We start from the raw sequence: 20,589 nt of genomic DNA, 5'->3' as shown, positions 1-20,589 counted from the left end.
TAATGAATCGATTTGAAGTCATGCTTGCTTTGTGCCATATTATAAGGATCCAATTGTATTGGTGAAAATTACAAGTATCTTGGTCTGGGTGTGGTTATTTTGGTATCATTAGAAGCACCGCGTTTCATAGAACATCTACTAAAATCAGCTTTCGGGAATTTTTATCAGACGTATTAATATTTTAAGCTATTTTAAAGGAAAATAAACCAAGGTTTATCGTGATAGACTACTTTCAACTGGGTGTTTGCTTAATTAGTTACGTCTTTTGTGGTTGTGTCTGCGACAGGGTGAGGATGACTACCCATGGAATCAAGCTTGATACGACTGGCTGGTTGCCCATCTGCAGTCATAACCACCAACAAAAGAAAAGAAAGTTTTCCACGGTACCATTGGTGGACTTTCACACCTGTGACAAAACGAGATATTGTCAAGCGTTTCTTAGTTGAATTCAGACCCGTGATAATGCTGTATATGCATTCAGAGGAACTCAAGTGTTTTATTATAAAAACAAATATATATATATATATTATTAATTTTTTTACGGCAATGAATTAGGACACAAAACTGGGGCATGGTGCAGCGCCCTTTTATATACTGCTAGCTAGAACACTGTATTCATTCAAGTGGTTTTATAGTAAACGTAAACACGATAGATACTATCATGTGAATGTGTGTCTTTATACCCTGGGACCGGCCTCGGTGGCGTCGTGGTTAGGCCATCGGTATACAGGCTGGTAGGTACTGGGTTCGGATCCCAGTCGAGGCATGGGATTTTTAATACCGACTCCAAACCCTGAGTGAGGCTCAGTGGGTAGATGATCCATAACTGGTTCAACAAAGGCCATGGTTTGTGCTATCCTGTCTTTGGGAAGTGCAAATAAAAGATCCCTTGCTGCCTGTCGTAAAAGATTAGCGCATTTCCTCTAAAAAAACAGTGTCAGAATGACCATATGTTTGACGTCCAATAGCCGATGATAAGATAAAAAATCAATATGCTCTAGTGGCGTCGTTAAATAAAACAAACTTTACATTTTTTTCATCCCCTGGGTAACATTAATTTGATAATCCAGACGTTATGATCCCCGGTTTCTCAAGGCAAATAATAGTTCTACTATGAGAGTAGTAGACAATGGGAGATCAGTTCTACTGACTGACCAGTACTGCTTCTAACTATAGACACTGTTACTGGAGTTGATGCTAAACACATCTAAGTTTAGTAAATAATTATGAGTAATCATGAAAGTAATCACCGATTACGATTACATTAGCAATGTAATCGATTACGATTGCGATTACATTACATTCTCAAACGATGTAATTGATTACGATTAAGATTAGATGAAAACATGTAATCGATTACAATCGATTAAGATTACCCTTATATATACCTTAGGAGCAGATCCAGATTGGGATCCTGGGGAGCTTTCTCCCTTTCCGAGTGGTACAAATACCCTAAATTACCTTTGCATACAATGGATTTACTAAGAAAAATCCATGTTTCCCCCTTGCATTAAAGTGCCACACTAATGAAACACCTATTGTGCTATCATTTGGTACATTACTAGCAGCCTAAAACGTTTACCAGTTCAGAAAGCTGAATAATTATCTTAAACAGGACAATCAGCCATTATCACAATCAGTTTTTACATTTGTAAACTGAGGCAATGAAATTCCCAATTTCAGTATCTGCACATCTCACTTTAGACAAAATCTCGGACACATGGCAAATGTGCTTGGACTGGTTGTTAATTATTCAAGTTATGGTTTCTCTATGCTTGGCAAATGCCTCAAATCACAGAGTTATCCTGTATACATAGCTAATACAACTTATTTATTTATTCATTAATTTTCATGTTTATTTCCATTTTAGGTTCAAGCATGCTATCCTGGGCACATGCCTCAAATTAAAAATTCAGATTACTGGTTAGTGATTTGCGAGAGAAAAGTCGGTTGACCAGGTGTGGGTGCAGGTGGACTCCAGGAAACAATCCCCCCCTCCCCCCCCCCCAACTCTAAACCAAAATTTTCTTTTTTCAATATATTTTCAAGGGTAGCATAATTTGACCACCCCCCCAATAATAAAAACTGTGCTTGCCACAGTACAAATCCCCCTGCTCAATATTTTACCTGTTACCTTGTATTAAATCATGAATGAATGGATGAATATTTAACAACCACCCAACACAAATATGAACGGGTACTGGGTGTCAACCAAAGGTATGTGAATAAATCAAATAATATTCCGGTACAACATCAACAAAAACAGTATGTGGTCACTCCCAAAACTGCGTAGAAGCTGCAGTAAGCAGAAATATCTGTATATGTAAAGAGTTAAAAAGTCTGTTAAGTATCTGTCTTCAGCTGCATTGGCTCGCCTGAGGTGCCTGCGTTGCAGGATCGAACCACCTCGGTGGATCCATTTAATTGATAGTTTTTTTCTCTCTCATTACTACCTGTGCACCACAACTGGTCAAAGGTCTTGGTATGTGCTTTCCTGTCTGTGGGAAAGTTCATATAAAAGACCCCTTGCTACTAATGGAAAAATGCAGCGGTTTTCCTCTGATGACTACATATCAGAATTACTGTATGTTTGATATCCAATAGCCGATGATTAATTAATCAATATGCTCTAGTAGTGTTGTTAAACAAAACAAACTTCTTCTTCAGCTGTATTTTTCACAATTTGATTTAATCGTGAGACCCATTCTCTGATTTCTTGGTACTTTTCCAAACAATGCACCACAACTAGTATATCAATTAAAGGCCGTGGTATGTGCTATCCTGACTGTGGGATGGTGCATATAAAAGATTCCTTGCTACTAATGGAAAAATGTAGCGGGTTTCCTTTCTAAGACTATACATCAAAATTACCAAATATTTAACATCTAATAGCCGATAATTAAAAAATCAATGAGCTCTAGTGGAGTTGTTAAAGAAAACAAACTTTTAAATAAATTAATGTGCTTAAGTAGAGGTTTCACATAACACAGACATGCAAGCACGTTCTGTAATCTTGGCTTCACCATCTGCAATTTTACAGGGCTGTGATCAGGGTTTTAAAAAAACAAAGAAGAATCGGACGAAGTTAAATGAACAATATGTGCAACTATAAACCAAATTTTTTATTGAACTAGGACTTACAGTTTATGACAAACTGATCAAAATGCGAAACTTTTAATGTTACATTTTAATGCACATTTTGATGCCATTACTAACGCCCCTGTGAAAAAGTAGTACAGTGAAATCTCAGAAAACCAGACCCTCTATAAACTAAAATTCCCTTAAAAAAACCCCCCAAAACAACAACAAAAAAACCCCCAAAAAACATAATTAATTCAATTCAATGATGGTTTTTCTATCTGGGGCAATGCTCCCTCGGAAATATATTTTAAAAAAAAACTGCATTGCAATTTCTGCCATTTGGCATGATTTCAAACTATATTTATTTACTTTATTTTTTTTAAATATTATCCAAATGATAACATATGATTAGAGGTGTTTATTTGTAAAAATAAACATGAATAATCAGTATACATACAATTTCAGATAATAATTGGCAAAAAAAAACCGAAAATATTATACATGTATATACACAAAGTAACCTCAGCATGATGTAAGAGTTAAAACATCTATGAATATTTATTTAAACTGCAATGTTCTCAATTTTGATTTCATCATAGTTTCAGATTTCACACCTGCTGAACAACAAAAAACATCGTGTGTAACCTTATAACCTAACTGTTCACAATTTGATTTCATCATTATAAAGTAGTGCCATGTTTAAATGGCAGGTCAAAATGTGATGTGTAACATTAGCTTCACTGTGTGGTGATGTCGTGATGGAATGACACAATGATTCAGCAGAACTCAAGTATAAACCGACACATATATGCAGAGTACTTTTTCCACTAGGCTATTTCCTATTTCAAACACCACTCCATAACTGTTTTATGACTGATAACAAAAAGATCACCTGAAGAAATTACTTTTACAAAAATAAGGGAAAACTTATTTTTATGGGATAATAAAAATAAAAAAACCTGTAAAAAAAAAAAAAGAGAGAAAAAAACCCCGGTAAAAAACCCGAAAAAATACCTCCAGGGTGCTAAATGGTGTGAACTATAACTGGATATAAACACAATAAACCCCTGGTCTAAATCTCTTAAATGAGTTTCCTTCACACCTTTATCTCATCGATCATATTATTTATTGACATATGCACAGCATATACTCTAAAGTGACAGATACATAAAAAACCAAACATGATTTGGTTTGAAAATGTTATCAAAAACATAACTTATATAAATTGACGTTTAAACATTAAGTGCCTCATTATAGTCTATATAATTACCAATGTTTTACTTCATAACGTTTTTTATTATATCACCAAGAATGCAGTGATAAACAACAACAAAAACCCCCACCAAGAACATGGACATGTCACCAAATAACTTTTGCCCACCTCAGTACTAAAATAATAAAGAATCTAAATTTAAAATATCCCAGAACACAATTAGCAAAACAATATCTAAGATCCTTTATGTATTTATGTCACCCTAAAATTATCCAGTTAAGGAACATTTTGTTCAACATTGCTTCATGATTCTCTATGAAAATGTCAGACATAGTTACACAAATCTAATGTTAAATAACTTAGTTGCTACTCAATTTTCTGCTGATCACCAACTGTTGGTAATCAAAATTTTAAAAACAAAATATTCCTTTCTTACTAGCTAACAATAAACAAAAAAGTTCATTACAAAATAATACTTTTTAATTGCAACATATCTTTTCTGCTGAGAGGATTATCAACGTTTTGACATAGTTAGGAGTAAAAAAACAAACATTGTGTACATAGGCAGTCCAGTGAATGTTACTGGATAAATATTTAAAGACACTTAGAACAAAGGCATAATCTATAAGTGTGGCCCTATCCACTTCACACACGTCTCCCCTTGGTGAAGAGTTTTACATAACCGAGGCTCCCACCTATCATATGGTGTGGGATACTTTTGGTATGCTTCAATCAGAAAACTGTTCCGGCAAGCCTGTCATAGGCAGAACCTTTGACCATAGCCAGAGAGTTCTGAACAAGACAAGGCTCCCACTTACCGTAGTAAACACAAGTTGTATATATAACAGTAAACGCAGTCTAGTCACTGGTCTGTTGTCAATAGTAACCACATGGAATCGTTTTATATCTTTTAAATACCCAACATTACAAAACAGTATTTTTCAATTTATTTGGTTTGAAAATAACAGATATGAAAGTAGCTGTTCAAAATATTCATTTATTCATATTATATAACAAACAGACCCAGTTATCGGACAGTGTCAGCTTTATACCTCATTAACATTAGTTTTATAAATTTAACCTGATTATTTGCAAGTTCAATTACATCTTTTAACTGTTAATTATAAGTGAAAACTGTTTGAGGCCATTAATTCACAATTATTATCAACATTTTAAAAATAAATAAATAATTAAAAGAAATGTTGATAAAAAATATTTCTTACAAAATCAACATTATTGAAGTACATTTTTAGGAGAGTAAAAGGAGTAGCAAAAATGTGATTCAGCAGGTCTGTATATTGATGATAATGTAGATACTTACATGTGATGTTAATGATTTAAAGCAAAATATATTATTTTTTTTCCAACTTACCTTTGACTGAAAACTGTTACCTCTTAACTGTTAATTTCTTTAGAATGAATTTTAAAACTTGTTTCTGTTATACAAGTGTTCTGTAACAAACCTAGTGCTGCAATAAGGTCTGCAGAGGAATGCAAGCAGGTATAACATAAGTGACTGATAACATAAAATAATGCAACTCAAAAAGTGCTGACTAAAATATACTTTGAGATCACGTTTACACCCATACAGTTACTCAACTTTATATGTGGGTCAGACACTTTAATTTCCACTGCGTGTCAAGGTATCAATGCATCTAACCGACCTATTTGTACGCACCACAATAGGTTTTTTTTTTTTTACTTTTTGTCTCGCTCCGATAAGAGTTGAATCATCATTTTCGCAAGTAAAGCCTACTACTAAAGGTGATATTTTTACAAAGGGTTTTAGGGCAGTGCATGGTACTGTATGTTGAAATAGCTTGTTAAATGTCAGTATACATAAGTACCACCTAAATGTTGAGTACAAAATTAGTTTTTCTATTTGCCACCATTTGCAGATTAATACCTGGACATTTCAAACATTTTTTTTTTTTCATTTGTTTGGGCTTTTTTGGGGGGGGGGGGGGGGGCGTTCATTGGGGTTTTCTTAGGGGTGATCCTAATGCTTCAGGTACCATAAAACATGAACCATACTTTTAAAATATACACCAAATAGTATCTGCTTTGTCTAAATATACTAACTAAATACCATGGAAGAAATAATCTCTGTAACACTGCACTAAAATAATGACATCAAAAATTTGGCAGACACAAATGATGCAATGAAATAACATCATGCATCTTCCTTATATGTTACTTCAAAATTATAACAGTAATAAATTAGTTTTACTTCATCTGTCTGAATAATGTTGTTTCGGTATAAAAAAAAAAAACTTTCTTTCTTTTTTTCTTTTTTTTCTGTAAAGAGTTTATTCCATGAAAAATAATTGACACATTTACATTTGCTTTATACTCACGTGGCTGGAGTATATTTGGTAACATTGTTACTGTCTTTCAAAACTGTTATTGTCTTTCAAGTGGCCTCAGTGGCGTCGTGGTAGGCCATCGGTCTACAAGCTGGTAGGTACTGGGTTCGGATCCCAGTCGAGGCATGGGATTTTTAATCCAGATATCGACTCCAAACCCTGAGTGAGTGCTCCGCAAGGCTCAATGGGTAGGTGTAAACCACTTGCACTGACCAGTGATCCATAACTGGTTCAACAAAGGCCATGGTTTGTGCTATCCTGCCTGTGGGAAGCGCAAATAAAAGATCCCTTGCTGCTAATCGGTAGAGTAGCCCATGTAGTGGCGACAGCGGGTTTCCTCTCAAAATATGTGTGGTCTTTAACAATATGTCCGACGCCATATAACCATAAAATAATGTGTTGAGTGCGTCGTTAAATAAAACATTTCTTTCTTTCTTTCAAGTCTGTGAACATCTACAAGTTTCTGCAAAAGGATTCTAATTCCCCTAGGGCAAGCTTTGACTGGGCAAACATCCCTCTCAGGGAGTGAACTCACGATGTTCACCCTTATAAAGATAACAGCTGCATGATGTACAGTATCAGAGGTCAATCTAGGGGGCCCCAGGTGCCCGCCCCCATCACTAAATTTTGCGACTGTTATAATTTTATTATATATTCATTTTCATCCCCCTCCAAACCTCCCCCAAAGTTCTGTTGGTATTCCGCTTCATGTCATTGGGGGCCCCCACTACATGGATTGTCTGGATCCACCACTGAGTACGATCTGGACCTAGGGGTATGTTCGAATATCAACCTAGTGGACCCTTTTGTCTAAACTTGCCCTGGACACCTATATTATATAGGCTATATATGAATAGCCGAATATTGCACTGTATAAAAACAAAAAAAGTTTTAGCCTCAGCTTGGGTTTGTGTCTGAATCGCAAGCCCCCCCCCCCCCACCCCCCAGCCTTTGTCTCTGCTTTTACTTAAGATTACATGAGTATGCGGTCATTGTCCGAGCATTGTTGACATGTCTGTATACACGTTCACAACTCAGTGACTGTCAAATCAGACACTAGTCTGCCATCATATCAATGGGTTATAAATATACCCCAAGTATTATATCATAACACGCACGACTGTGACACACATACTGAACTGATCATCATTTGAGACGAATCACTTCAATCTCTGACAATGTCCAACAACATCAATTAACATTTCAATGATTCATTTAAATGAAATACATTTTGACAATTTAAAAATAGACAACTGATTTTGTTTAAAAATTTAAAATGACTATTCAGTATAAGAGTACAAAATGTGTGATATTGTATTAGTGTACAGGCAAACGTGGTAACTGAGCATGTAAATACATGTAGGGCCTCTACGAGTCCAAGAAATAATCAGACTAAGGAATAAAGTAAAATATAATTATGCATCTTAATTCCAGTGCTGAAAACGGATGCTAAATCATGCCATTGTATTGCATTCCACACATTTGACTTTTGTTTCGCCACCATGTCTCATATAGCCCTATAATGTAACCAGTGGCAAGCCAACATGGCAGAATGACGTAAAAAGATTAAAAGAGAGTGCTCTTCTCCATGCACGGTACTCGAGTCCTGTGAACTGATCAGTCTTGCTGGCCTTGGCCCATGCCCGAGTACACGAGTACTCGTGGAGACCCTCAGTACATGAGTGGTTTAAATAGTTTTAATCCAAAGATGTCATTATTTTATACAGTCTGGAGAATGAAATAAAAACTTATTGCCACTACATAGGCTACATTAATGAGTTACCAGTTATCAAATTATGTCCTAAGTAATTTTCACTTGTCACTGGCTTTAGCATGTAACAATGAAAATTATTTCACTCGAGACATAAATTTGATATTATATGACTGGTTATCAATTTGCTATCTGACACCTCACCTATTTTCTCTAATAGCATTTTATTTTCAATATCCATACAATCACATGTACATGTATATAGAAACAATGTAAACAATTTTACACACTGTTCTGAGTACAGTATAACTGTATTTGAAAATTTTTCAATGAAGCAAAGTTCTATTAAGTTTGTTAAAAAATCTACAATGAAATTATGGGACGTCACATTTATTATCGACAATGTCAATAATAGTGCATGTCAGTTTCCGAGTGAGAAATTAGGATTTTTATTTCTGTTATCACTTATGCAAGTTATGGTAACAAGATATCCTGCACACAAACACAAAGTGTACTTTAGACTTGATTATATATGGATACCTTTAATTGTTCTAAATCAGGTTTCACCATTATGTTTTCAATTACTATTTACATTGATTAAGACCTTGGTTTTGAAAATGTTTGTTATAGCCACTGGTTACGGAAACTAACATTTGAACAACCGGCACCAGATTTTTTGGCATCTAGCTGGGCCCAATTTTACAAAACATTGTAAACCTTGTTTTGCACATAAATGTAAATCTATGACTAAACCATCATTCTTATTACTACTAACAGTGCATTAATATATTTTGAAGTAGACATATTTCATTTTCTTTTGTCCTTGAAATGCTCCATCTTCCAAAATGATGTATACTACTCAAAAGAATTTAAGGGTCAAAAATTTATAACCAAATAAGTTTCAGAGTGTATTAGATTGATGATGTAAACTACACCAAATATTTAATTTATTGTTCCATATTTACAAAAAACCACAAATAAACGTCACTGTATACAAGAAAGTCACATGACATGCTGTCAAAGTTGAAGGTTGTCAAACATGGATTTTACACATTAGAACATTCATTTAATGGTGTGTGAATCCACCCCTGGCGCGAATACACTCGACACATCGTTGCCTCATGCTGTTGATCAGACGTCTGAAGAACTCTTGGGGAATGGCCTGCCACTCTGCCATAAGAAGTTGACCCAGATCATGAAGGTTGGCCGGAGGGGCATGGTTATCCCGAACTCTCCTGCCTAATTCGTCCCAGGCGTACTCTATTGGGGTCAAGTCAGGCGAATATGCTGGCCAATCCATCCTGGCGATACCTTGTTGTCTGAGAAAGTCTGTTACCACCCTGGCGCGGTGGGATCTGGCATTGTCATCCTGCAGAACTGCCCCGCCGCCAATCTGCTGAAGGCCTGGAAGAACCAACGGCCGGATAATCTCATTCAGATAGCGGATTCCATTCAGATTGCCATCCACCACATAGAGGGGGGTCCTGTGGTGGATAGAGATGCCGCCCCACACCATGACGCTGCCACCACCGAACCGGTGACGTTGTCTAACGTTAACGTCAGCGAAGCGCTCCCCAGGACGTCTGTAGACACGAACCCGACCGTCGTTGAACTGGAGACTAAACCTGGACTCATCAGTGAACATCACTCGACCCTACTGAACACGTTGCCACCGCAGATGAAGTGTGCACCAGTGACGTCTGGCCATTCTGTGACGTGGTAGGAGTGGTGGTCGAACAGCCTGGCGAAGGCAGCGTAGATTATTGGCTCTCAGACGATTGCGTCTGGTTTGATCAGACACTGGAGTTCCAGTCACAGCCTGCAGATTGTCACGTAATCGGCGTGCAGTGGTTGTGCGTTGACGTAGAGCCATATTGGTGATGTAGCGGTCCTCTCTATTTGTAGAGCTTCGGGGTCTTCCCGAACGTGGACGATTTCGAACAGAATTCGTTGCTTGGTACCGTTGCCACAGTCGGCCAACGAAACTCTGACTGACACCAAGTCTCAGAGCAACATTTCTTTGCGTATTGCCATCCTGAAGCCAAGCAATAGCCCTTCCTCGATCTTCGATAGTATGGTGACGTCGTACCATTGTCGAATTTGGAGTGTGCACCGTACACGAACGCAAGCTCCAATTATACGGAAATTCAGCATTGGGAACATGGAATACACATGCAAAGCGTGCAAATGAAGCGCTTTGTGAAAAAGCAAGTTATGGGCACTTAGCAGACCTTTCGCTTTCGCCCTAATTTACGTGCAAATGTAAGCATGTTTTCGCCATTAGAACTAGTCGACAGTGTCAATGACAGTGGATTTTAATTCATTTATGGGTTGCTTAGACACACTTTCGTCAAAATGGAACAATACCATGCGTGACATTATGGTCTAGCTAATATAATTGACATTCAGAAAATAATGTCGAAAATATCGTCTGACCCTTAAATTCTTTTGAGTAGTATACTTTTCTGCGTGAAATATAAGCCAAACACATGTAAATGTATGCCCGGAATAACTGTTAGTTGCAGATGTAAACGTACAATATTTTATGAAATGTAAAGTTTGTTTGTTTTATTTAACGACGCCACTAGAGCACATTGATTTTTTTATCTGATCATTGGCTATTGGACGTCAAACATATGGTCATTCTGACACTGTTTTTGTTTTTTTAGAGGAAACCTGCTGTCACCACATAGGCTACTCTTTTACGACAGGCAGCAAGGGATCTTTTATTTGCGCTTCTCACAGACAGGATAGCACAAACCATGGCCTTTGTTGAACCAGTTATGGATCACGGGTCGGTGCAAGTGATTTACACCTACCCATTGAGCCTTGCGGAGCACTCACTCAGGGTTTGGAGTCGGTATCTGGATTAAAGATCCCATGCCTCGATTTGGGATCCGAATCCAGTACCTACCAGCCTGTAGACCGATGTCCTAACCACGATGCCACTGAGGCTGGTTTTTATGAAATGCACCCAATGGTTTAGAGTGGTTTTACTGTATAACAAATGACTGAGTACTTGTGATCACAAAGCAGGAAATAACTGCTGAAATATATACTCACATGTATGTCATATGTTAAGAATATAAATTTTGGCTAGACAGTTAAGAGGAAGAACGTTTTTTTATTTAAAATGTGAGTGTATGACCCCAGACCACTTGAGTCTGAGGAACTGTCAAACATCACAAGTGTAGCCCAAATACAAGTAAATAGACACAAGGAGTTTGAAGATGGCAGCCTCCTGACGATGATCACAGCACTATTTACAGGTGTGGATGCACGATGTCTTTTTTTTTTTTTGGTGGGCGTTAAGGGAAAAAAGACATATGCACCAACTAGTGAAAAGGGCAATTTAATTACCGTAAATAAAAAAAATTAAAAGTCTGAAAAAAAAGCACTTGTGAATATATTTTAGGGGATGGGTCCCCCTGGATCGGACTGGTTTATTTAACATTTGAACATAGATCACTGAATACATTTTATTGCTATTATGAAGATAATTTGGAAAAACTTAAAGGGACATACCCTAGTTTTTAAACACTAAGGCATATATTTTTTTACTATTATAGCCGTTTTTGATAACTGAAATCATACTTTACTTAGATTTTATTGTTTAGATTATACATTTCCGTACATTCGAAGTGTTTTTGGTCATCCTGGGTTTTTTTTTATATCACAAAATGCATTTATAATATTTTTAAAAACGCACATGCATCGGAGAAATAACAGATATGGAGTTGAGGTTTAGTCTATTTTAGAGGGTGTTTCGCCATTTCAAAGTCACACTCATTGTTTCACTCAATTGTAACTTTATCCAAATGTGTTACAGGTTTGTAGATCAACTAAACTTGTGTTAATTTTCAAGGGCTGAAACTAGGGTCTGTCCCTTTAATATGCCACGTTTTCAACTACTGGATAAGCTCTTTCTTTAAAATGTTTGGGTAATTAATTTACAGAATCTATCCTGAGCTTGTTACTACTGTGACAGTAACATACTGTCAACAAATAAAACCCATTTTAATGACTATAACTATACATTAAACACATTTCTTGCTTATAGTATTTACATATAAAACAAAAAAATATTTGGTCTTTAGGTTTTAGCTAATGCTGTGTATGTAATTTTAATCATCAAATAAAAAGGTTCTAATAGAAATAGACATCTTACAATAATTAACAGTTCTTTAAGTATTAAATAATTTAGTATAATAATTGTATTCCAAATTAAAGTTTAACACTACCTATACTGCCATGGCTACAAATTTTCAAACCTATATGTCTTATCTCTACATTACTCAAAAACTGTTGTAAGGTATGACCATGATGGCATTTAATAAATTAAACAAGAATTCTGAAAGTACTGCTAAAGCAAAACATGTGCCTTTCCCGGGCCCCAACAAATTTCCTTATCTACTAAGTTCAAAGCCATACCTCTGTCAAAAATGGGTAAACTGACATGAAAGTCAAACTTGATCTGTTGACAGAACATGATAAAGATACACACAAAATATCTCGAGGTATTATCAAAAACACACAAGAAAAACTATTGGTGGGACAGACAAACAGACAAACAGAAAGACGGAGATAAAACCTATAGTCCCCTAACAATACATCTAAATATATACAAGCGGGGTGGGGTAAGCAGGAGGGGTTTTAATAAGAGCTGTTTTAACCAGTTACCTTTAAACTGTGAATCAAGAAAGAAAGAAAGAAATGTTTTCTTTAACGACGCACTCAACACATTTTATTTACGGTTATATGGCATCAGACATATGGTTAAGGACCACTCAGATTTAGAGTGGAAACCAGCTGTCGCCACTACATGGGCTATTCTTTCCGATTAGCAGCAAGGGATCTTTTATTTGCGCTTCCCACAGGCAGGATAGTACAAACCATGGCCTTTGTTGAACCAGTTATGGATCAGTGGTTGGTGCAAGTGGTTTATACCTACCCATTGAGCCTTGCGGAGCACTCACTCAAGGTTTGGAATCGGTATCTGGATTAAAAATCCCATGCCTCGACTGGGATCCGAACCCAGTACCTACCAGCCTGTAGACCGATGGCCTAACCACGACGCCACCGAGGCCGGTCTAGTGAATCAGTTGTAAAAGTATCTTAAAACATGACATGCATGATTACACAGCAAACCATGGCATGAGTTGACAACTATTTAGGTCAAAGTGATCATATATTCAGGTACCCATGACCTGCATGTCACAAAACACCTGAATAACACTCTATCTGATACCCTTTCGACGACCTAATTACTTTGGTCAACTATAAAACACATATGTTACGATAATGGCAGAAAATCTTAATGATCATGTACATTAATCTGGACAAGCCAGTACTACAGATGTCTGATAAAATCAGTATTATAATATATACATGTAATAGCAAACAGCGAGCAGGTGGTTTCATAGACCTATCTATATGATCTACAGCCAATGAGCTCTGTTCACTGACATTTTCTAATTATTATTGTGGTCTGTATTCCAGGATACACTGAAAAACACATTCCACAAAGGGTCAGCAAGTACATTAAAAAAATAAAGTATTGATTATGGTATGCTAGCTGGCACAACATTAAATTCTCACAAGCAACTGTACCATATTTTACAAAATAAATGCAAAAAATATTATTATGTTTTGTTATGTAGAGACAACTGACAAGTTCAAACCTAATTACATGATATGATTATTCGGCAAGATATTGTTCATGGTGAATGAAATCCAGTTTTATAACAGAAAACATTTATGACCAATATATACTGAACAAAAAAAGAAACTTCAAATTTGTACATATAGTATTCGTTGTGTTAAAAAATTCATTGTGTAATGAAATTATATAGGTAGTATTAGCCTTGAGCTGTATTATCAGGATTCATGAATTTTATCGATTATTTTTGCACTGTTAATCGTTGACAACGTGAAATTCAATTTGCACGTGCATGCATGGTTCGACATGTCCCGTGTAGTATTCGGTCAATTTGTTTTACTTGTCTTACTGACATTGTTGTCAAGTGAACGAAAACGCTTCAAAATTTGTAAACAAATTAACGTTTTTTACATTGTAGCATTTATAGTATGCCAAGAATACCCAATAATTTACGCGAACGGGCGATTGGCATGCTTGATGCTGGCATGTCGACAGAAGACGTTGCAAGGCATGTTGGGAGTTCTAGTCGAGCTATACGAAATCTTCGTGTAAGATTTTGAACGCCAGGAAGCACCAACGACTTGCCACGTCGTGGACGTCCGCGTGTTACAACGCGTGATCAAGACCGCTATATCATGAACAAGCATTTGCGCAATCGATTCCAAACTGCCACTGCTACTGCTGCTAACACACCTGGGCTTCATAATAACCGAATCAGTGGGCAAACTGTCCGTAATCGTCTGCGGGAGAACGGTTTACATGCACGACGTCCTTACGTCGGATGCGTTTTAATGCAATGTCATCGTCTAAATCGTCTTAATTGGGCACGTGTACACACTCGTTGGATACGGTGACGCTGGAATACCATTCTTTTTTCAAAATGAATCCAGATTTTCTTTACAACGTGGTGATGGCAGGGTGCGCATCTACCGTAGGAAAAATGAACGCTATGCTGACTGTTGTGTTCTTGAACGAGATCGTTTCGGGGGTGGGGGTTGTGTCATGGTCTGGGCAGCCATTGCCCATGGTTATCGTTCACCACTAGTCGTCACTGATGGCAATTTAAATGCTCAACGTTACCGCGATGACATTCTCGCTCATCACGTCATTCCTCTGTTCCATAACAACGCCAACATCTCGATTTTTCAGCATGATAATGCCATCTCTTAATCAGCTAGAGACACTGTAAATTTTCTTAGGACAAATAACATTGATTTCATTGATGACTGGCCTGCTAAAAGTCCTGATCGCAACCCCATTGAGCATGTCTGGGATAGTCTGGACAGACGATTGAGGCGTCGTCCCAACCCACCCGCTAACGTCAACGAACTTCGTCAAGCGCTCATTCACGAATGGAACAATATTCCACAGGCAGAAATCAACACTTTAGTCAATTCTATACGCCTGCGATGCACTGCAGTGGTCAATTCAAGAGGTGGTCATACCCGTTATTAAGTGGCTAGGTTTTTTTTTAAAACCCAAACACACTTGGTCAAAATTTCTCCGTTTCTGTTAACCTATGGCCATGATTTTTGCACCAAATGATGCATCATGGAACACTCTTTAAACGCATATATAACAATTATTCCCCCGGTTTGTTTTCATCAAGCTATGTTCAAGCAAAGTTAGCGGAAGTTTCTTATTTTGTTCAGTATATATATTTATTTATTTGTATACATATTTTATTTGTGTTTAAAACATATTTTATCTGACTTTTCCTTCTAAAGTTAAGTACATGACAGTAGTAAGTAAAGTGGAAAGCAATATCCCCATGTAGGGGTCAAAGACTTCATTTAAAAACATTTGGTGTTTATACTCGTACAGGCTCGTGTGTAGGGTGAGGGTTTTAAGGATAGAAATCCCTCCCTTCTCTAGAGCAAATTTTCTGTTTTTCTCAATATATTTTTCAGGGGAACATGTTTCAATCCCCCTTCCCCCTATAAACTTCAGTTGCCACAGTATAGACCCCCCTGCTAAAAGAAAAAAATCAAACAAGATTTTCAAGAAATTATTTATCAGTCACTGGTAATCAAATTATGAGAAGATCTGCACAATTATGGTGTGTCCATGCGAGTCACAAATTTCAATAATTTACAAACTTTACAGTTGGTTTGAAACCATTTTATTTGGTGCAAAGGAACTTTCTTCCACGAGTACCAGGTAGGGCCTCAACGAGTCACAAATATTGGACTCGAGTACTCAAGGGTCAAACTCGACCCATACCCGAGTACCTGCCACTAGATGATAATGAGACTAAGGAATAAAGTAAAATAGCATAATGCATCTTAATTCCAACGCTGAACATGGATGCCATTGCCATTGATAATACTGTATTCCACACATTCCACTTTTGATTCCATTCATATCTCATAGCCCTATAATGTAACCGGTGACAAGCATAATGATAAAACTACATTAAACAAACATAATTAAATGAAATGCTGTGCTCTTCCTTGCTAGACTCAGCCCGTGCCAGAATACTCGAGTACTCGTGGAGACCCTAGTACCAGGGTAAATATGTATAAAAACCACAGATGAATTTAGATGTTTTAGTTCACAATACATGTAGTAGAAAGCAATTTAGCCAGTTATACATTTTTTCTTTTCTAACCAAGGCCATATGAAGATAGTAATGGGTGGTGTGTATTTAATTTTTATGTTAGCCCGACTCATCATCATTGTCCAATATGTGTAATTAAAACCACCCTATTGCATGTTTTTCGTGACTGGAAACAGAGAAGTCCCCTGCTGATTTACAATAGACTGTCTACTGACATCTGATATGATAACATTAGGACTGCTTGGTACTAAAAAATACTGATAAGAAGGCATGTCAAATTATGTCAACTATTTACTTACGTCAAACCCAGCAACAAAAGAATAACTATAGTCCGTCCCACATGGATGGCATTTTTTTCATACTATGTAATTTACTACAAGTTATTTATTTCCGAGCAGACTGATTTGTAACTTACACAAATAAATTGTATTTCTTTGTTATTTCCAAAACACTTTTACTTTTCTTCTTATGTCAAACCAAACTGAAATTATTTTTGAAAAACCAACATTTTAATAGAATGATGGGATAGACTATATATATATATATATATATATATATATTAAAACATGACATGCATGATTACACAGCAAACCATGGCATGAGTTGACAACTACATGTGTATTTAGGTCAAAGTGATCATATATTCAGGTACCCATGACCTGCATGTCACAAAACACCTGAATTACATTCTATCTGATACCCGTTTGGGCAACCTAATTACTTTGGTCAACTATAAAACACATTTATTAAGATAATGGCAGAAAATCTTAATGATCATGTACATTAATGTGAACAAGCCAGTAGTACAGATGTCTGATAAAACTACTATTACATTATAATAGCAAACACAGCGAGCAGGTGGTTTCATAGACCTATCTATATGATCTACAGCCAAAGAGCTCTGTTCACCGACATTTTCTCACCATTATTGTGGTCTGTATTCCAGGGTACACTGAAAAACACATTCCACAAAGGAAGGAAATATTTTATTTAATGACACACTCAACACATTTTATTTACGGTTATATGGCATTGGACATATGGTTAAGGACAACACACAGATATTGAGAGAGGAAACCCGCTGGCGCCACTTCATGGGCTATTCTTTTCGATTAGCAGCAAGGGATCTTTTATATGCACCATCCCACAGACAGGATAGCACATACCACGGCCTTTGATATACCAGTCGTGGTGCACTGGCTAGAATGAGAAATAGCCCAATGGGCCCACCGATGAGGATCGATCCCAGGCCGACTGCACATCAAGCGAACGCTTTACCACTGGGCTACATCCCGCCCACACATTGCACAAAGGGTCAGCAAGTACATTAAAAAATAAAGTATTGATTAAGGTATGCTAGCTGGCACAACATTAAATTCTAACAAGAAACTGTACAGTATTTTACAAAATAAATGCAAAAAATATTATTATGTTTTGCTATGTAGAGATAACTGACAAGTTCAAACCTAATTACATAATATGATTATTCAGCAAGATATTGTTCATGGTGAATGAAATCCAGTTTTAAATATTAAAAAAATTATGACCCAATATATATATTTATTTGTATACATATTTTATTTGTGTATAACACATATTTTATAAGACTTTTCCTTCTAAAGTTAAGTACATGACAATAGTAAGTAAAGTGGAAAGCAATTTTCCCATGCCAAGCATTTAAATATTTAATCAGGGGTCAAAGGCTTCATCTACAAACATTTGGTGTATATACTCGTACCTGTATTGCACAAGGCATATATACACTGTATTTAACACAAGTACGTGTGAAGGGTGAGAGTTTTAAGGATAGAAATCCCTCCCTTCTCTTGCAAATTATTTATCGGTCATTGGTGAACAAATATGAGAAGATCTGCACAATTATGGTGTGTCCACATGAGTCACAAATTTCAATAATTTACAAACTTTACAGTTGGTTTGAAACCATTTTATTTGGTGCAAAGGAACTTTCTTCCATGAATACCAGGTAGGGCCTCCACGAGTCCAAAATATTGGAATATTTAAGAAGTTTCCTGACGGAGTTGAGTGTGCCATCCACGCCATGGAACTATGAGACAGGAAGTTTGGACGTGTGGTGACGTTGCGCCGAGATGATGTCTACAGACAGGGAATACTCTTCGAAGACATGGACAACTACACCATCCACAGAGTACTGAAGATCATTATGTCGAGCTAGCTAAGACCTTGCTAGCCCACTGTTGGAGGAAACTGGTGCCACAGTTCAACGCCAAGCACTTCATCTTGTCCCCGTAGTCGCCAACCGTTCCAAGGGCTTAGTTGGACTTTAATTTTTTTTTTTTTTTTTTTGTTAACAGTCCGACGCACTTTATTTTGGCAGCCCGTCTAAATTGCTCAAATCACCTTAAAACCCTTTCGGTTGAGCACTTTAATTTTGTTCTTTGGACTTAAATTTTTGTCCAGACATGAGTTGTATGAATGAGCTCAATTTGACTTTAGGTCCTTGACCTAACTACTAAATTCGTATTCCAAATTCCGCCCACCTTAAACTCACCCCCCCCCCCCTCCCCCGGCCCGACCATATAGATCGGACTTTTAACTTTTAGACCTCCGTTCAAAATTATATGTCAAAATTATTCTCTTTTTTTTAAATATTATTAAATAGTCCGATCCTCTCTTCTTTCTCTTATTTATTTTTGGACTGTCCATCTAAAATGCTCCAAATTATATAAATATTCGGCCGAGCAGTCAGTTCTTTTTATTTTTGGCTTGTAACTTTTTATTTAATTTTTCTTTTTTAATTCTATTAACTTTTTTACTAATAGCTATTTTCAAAATTCTGCCCATTTTCAACTCTACCCTCCCCTCATCCCGAGTCAGGCCACCGATCTTATCGGAGGTCGGACTCTGGATGGGCGTGTTCGAAACCCTAGTGGTATATGGACACGTTAAATTGTTATCTATCTATCTGTATTATAATTTATACACATTCAACTTTTGTTTCCCTTCACGTCTCATAGCCCCATAATGTATCCGGTGACAAACATAGTGATAAAATTACATTAAAAAATATAATTAAATGAAATGCTGTGCTCTTCCTTGTACGGGTACTAGAGTCCTGTAAACGGATTCAAGTCTTGCTAGACTCGACCCGTGCCCGAGTACTCGTTTTCGTGACTGGAAACAGAGAAGTCATTCCCCTGCAGATTTACAAAAGACTGTCTACTGACATCTGATATGATAGCATTAGGACTGCTCAGTACTAAAAATTACTGATGAGTAGGCATGTCAAATTATGTCAACTATTTACTTACGTCAAACCCAGCAACAAAAGAATAACTATAGTCCGTCCCACATGGATGGCATTTTTTTCATACTATGTAATTTACTACAAGTTATTTATTTTCGAGCCGACTGATTTGTAACTTGCACAAACAAATTGTATTTCTTTGTTATTTCCAAAAGACTTTTACTTTTCTTCTTATGTCAAACCAAACTGAAATTATTTTTAAAACTCCAATATTTTAATAGAATGATGGGCTGGACTATATATACATATTAAAACATGACATGCATGATTACATAGCAAACCATGGCATAATCCTATATTCAGGTACTCATGAACTGCATGTCACAAAACACCTGATACCTGTTCGGGCAACCTAATACTTCTGTCAACTATAAAACACATTTGTTAAAATAATAGCAGAAAATCTCAATTATCATGTACATTAATCTGAACAAACCAGTACTATAGATGTCATGATAAAATCAATATTATAATATAATGGCAGGTGGTTTCAGAGACCTCTCTATATGATCTACAGCCAATGAGCTCTGTTCACTGACATTTTCTCACCATTATTGTGGTCTGTATTGTATATATATATATATATATATATATCAGGGGTGGGAATTGGTGAACTGTAAAAAAGAGGAAATCTAGAGGGGTCCCGGAAATTCTTGAAATCCTAGGCCAAAATCTGTTGGTGGTGTTAGTGGTGTGATGGTTGAGCCATCAAA

The 20,589-nt window shown here is 36.7% G+C and overlaps 1 protein-coding gene across 2 annotated transcripts in view; it reads right to left on the bottom strand.

Moving 5' to 3' along the window:
* The window catches only part of LOC121382806 (high affinity copper uptake protein 1-like), a 54,740-nt gene that overhangs the window by 29,376 nt on the left and 4,775 nt on the right, over window positions 1–20,589 (bottom strand). The window contains exon 1 of one of the 2 annotated variants that reach the window (XM_041512427.1): window positions 5,667–5,818. The exons of the other annotated variant lie outside the window; for it this stretch is intronic. The gene's annotated coding sequence lies outside the window, so the exon portion shown is untranslated. Of the gene's footprint in view, window positions 1–5,666; window positions 5,819–20,589 lie in introns of those variants that run through there. 2 annotated transcript variants of the gene reach the window in all.

Source organism: Gigantopelta aegis, chromosome 10 (assembly GCF_016097555.1).
Source record: "Gigantopelta aegis isolate Gae_Host chromosome 10, Gae_host_genome, whole genome shotgun sequence".
In the NCBI taxonomy this organism is placed as follows: Eukaryota; Metazoa; Mollusca; class Gastropoda; order Neomphalida; family Peltospiridae; genus Gigantopelta; species Gigantopelta aegis.
Note: the sequence above shows the minus strand (reverse complement) of the source record. Positions and strands in the feature narration are given on the sequence as shown.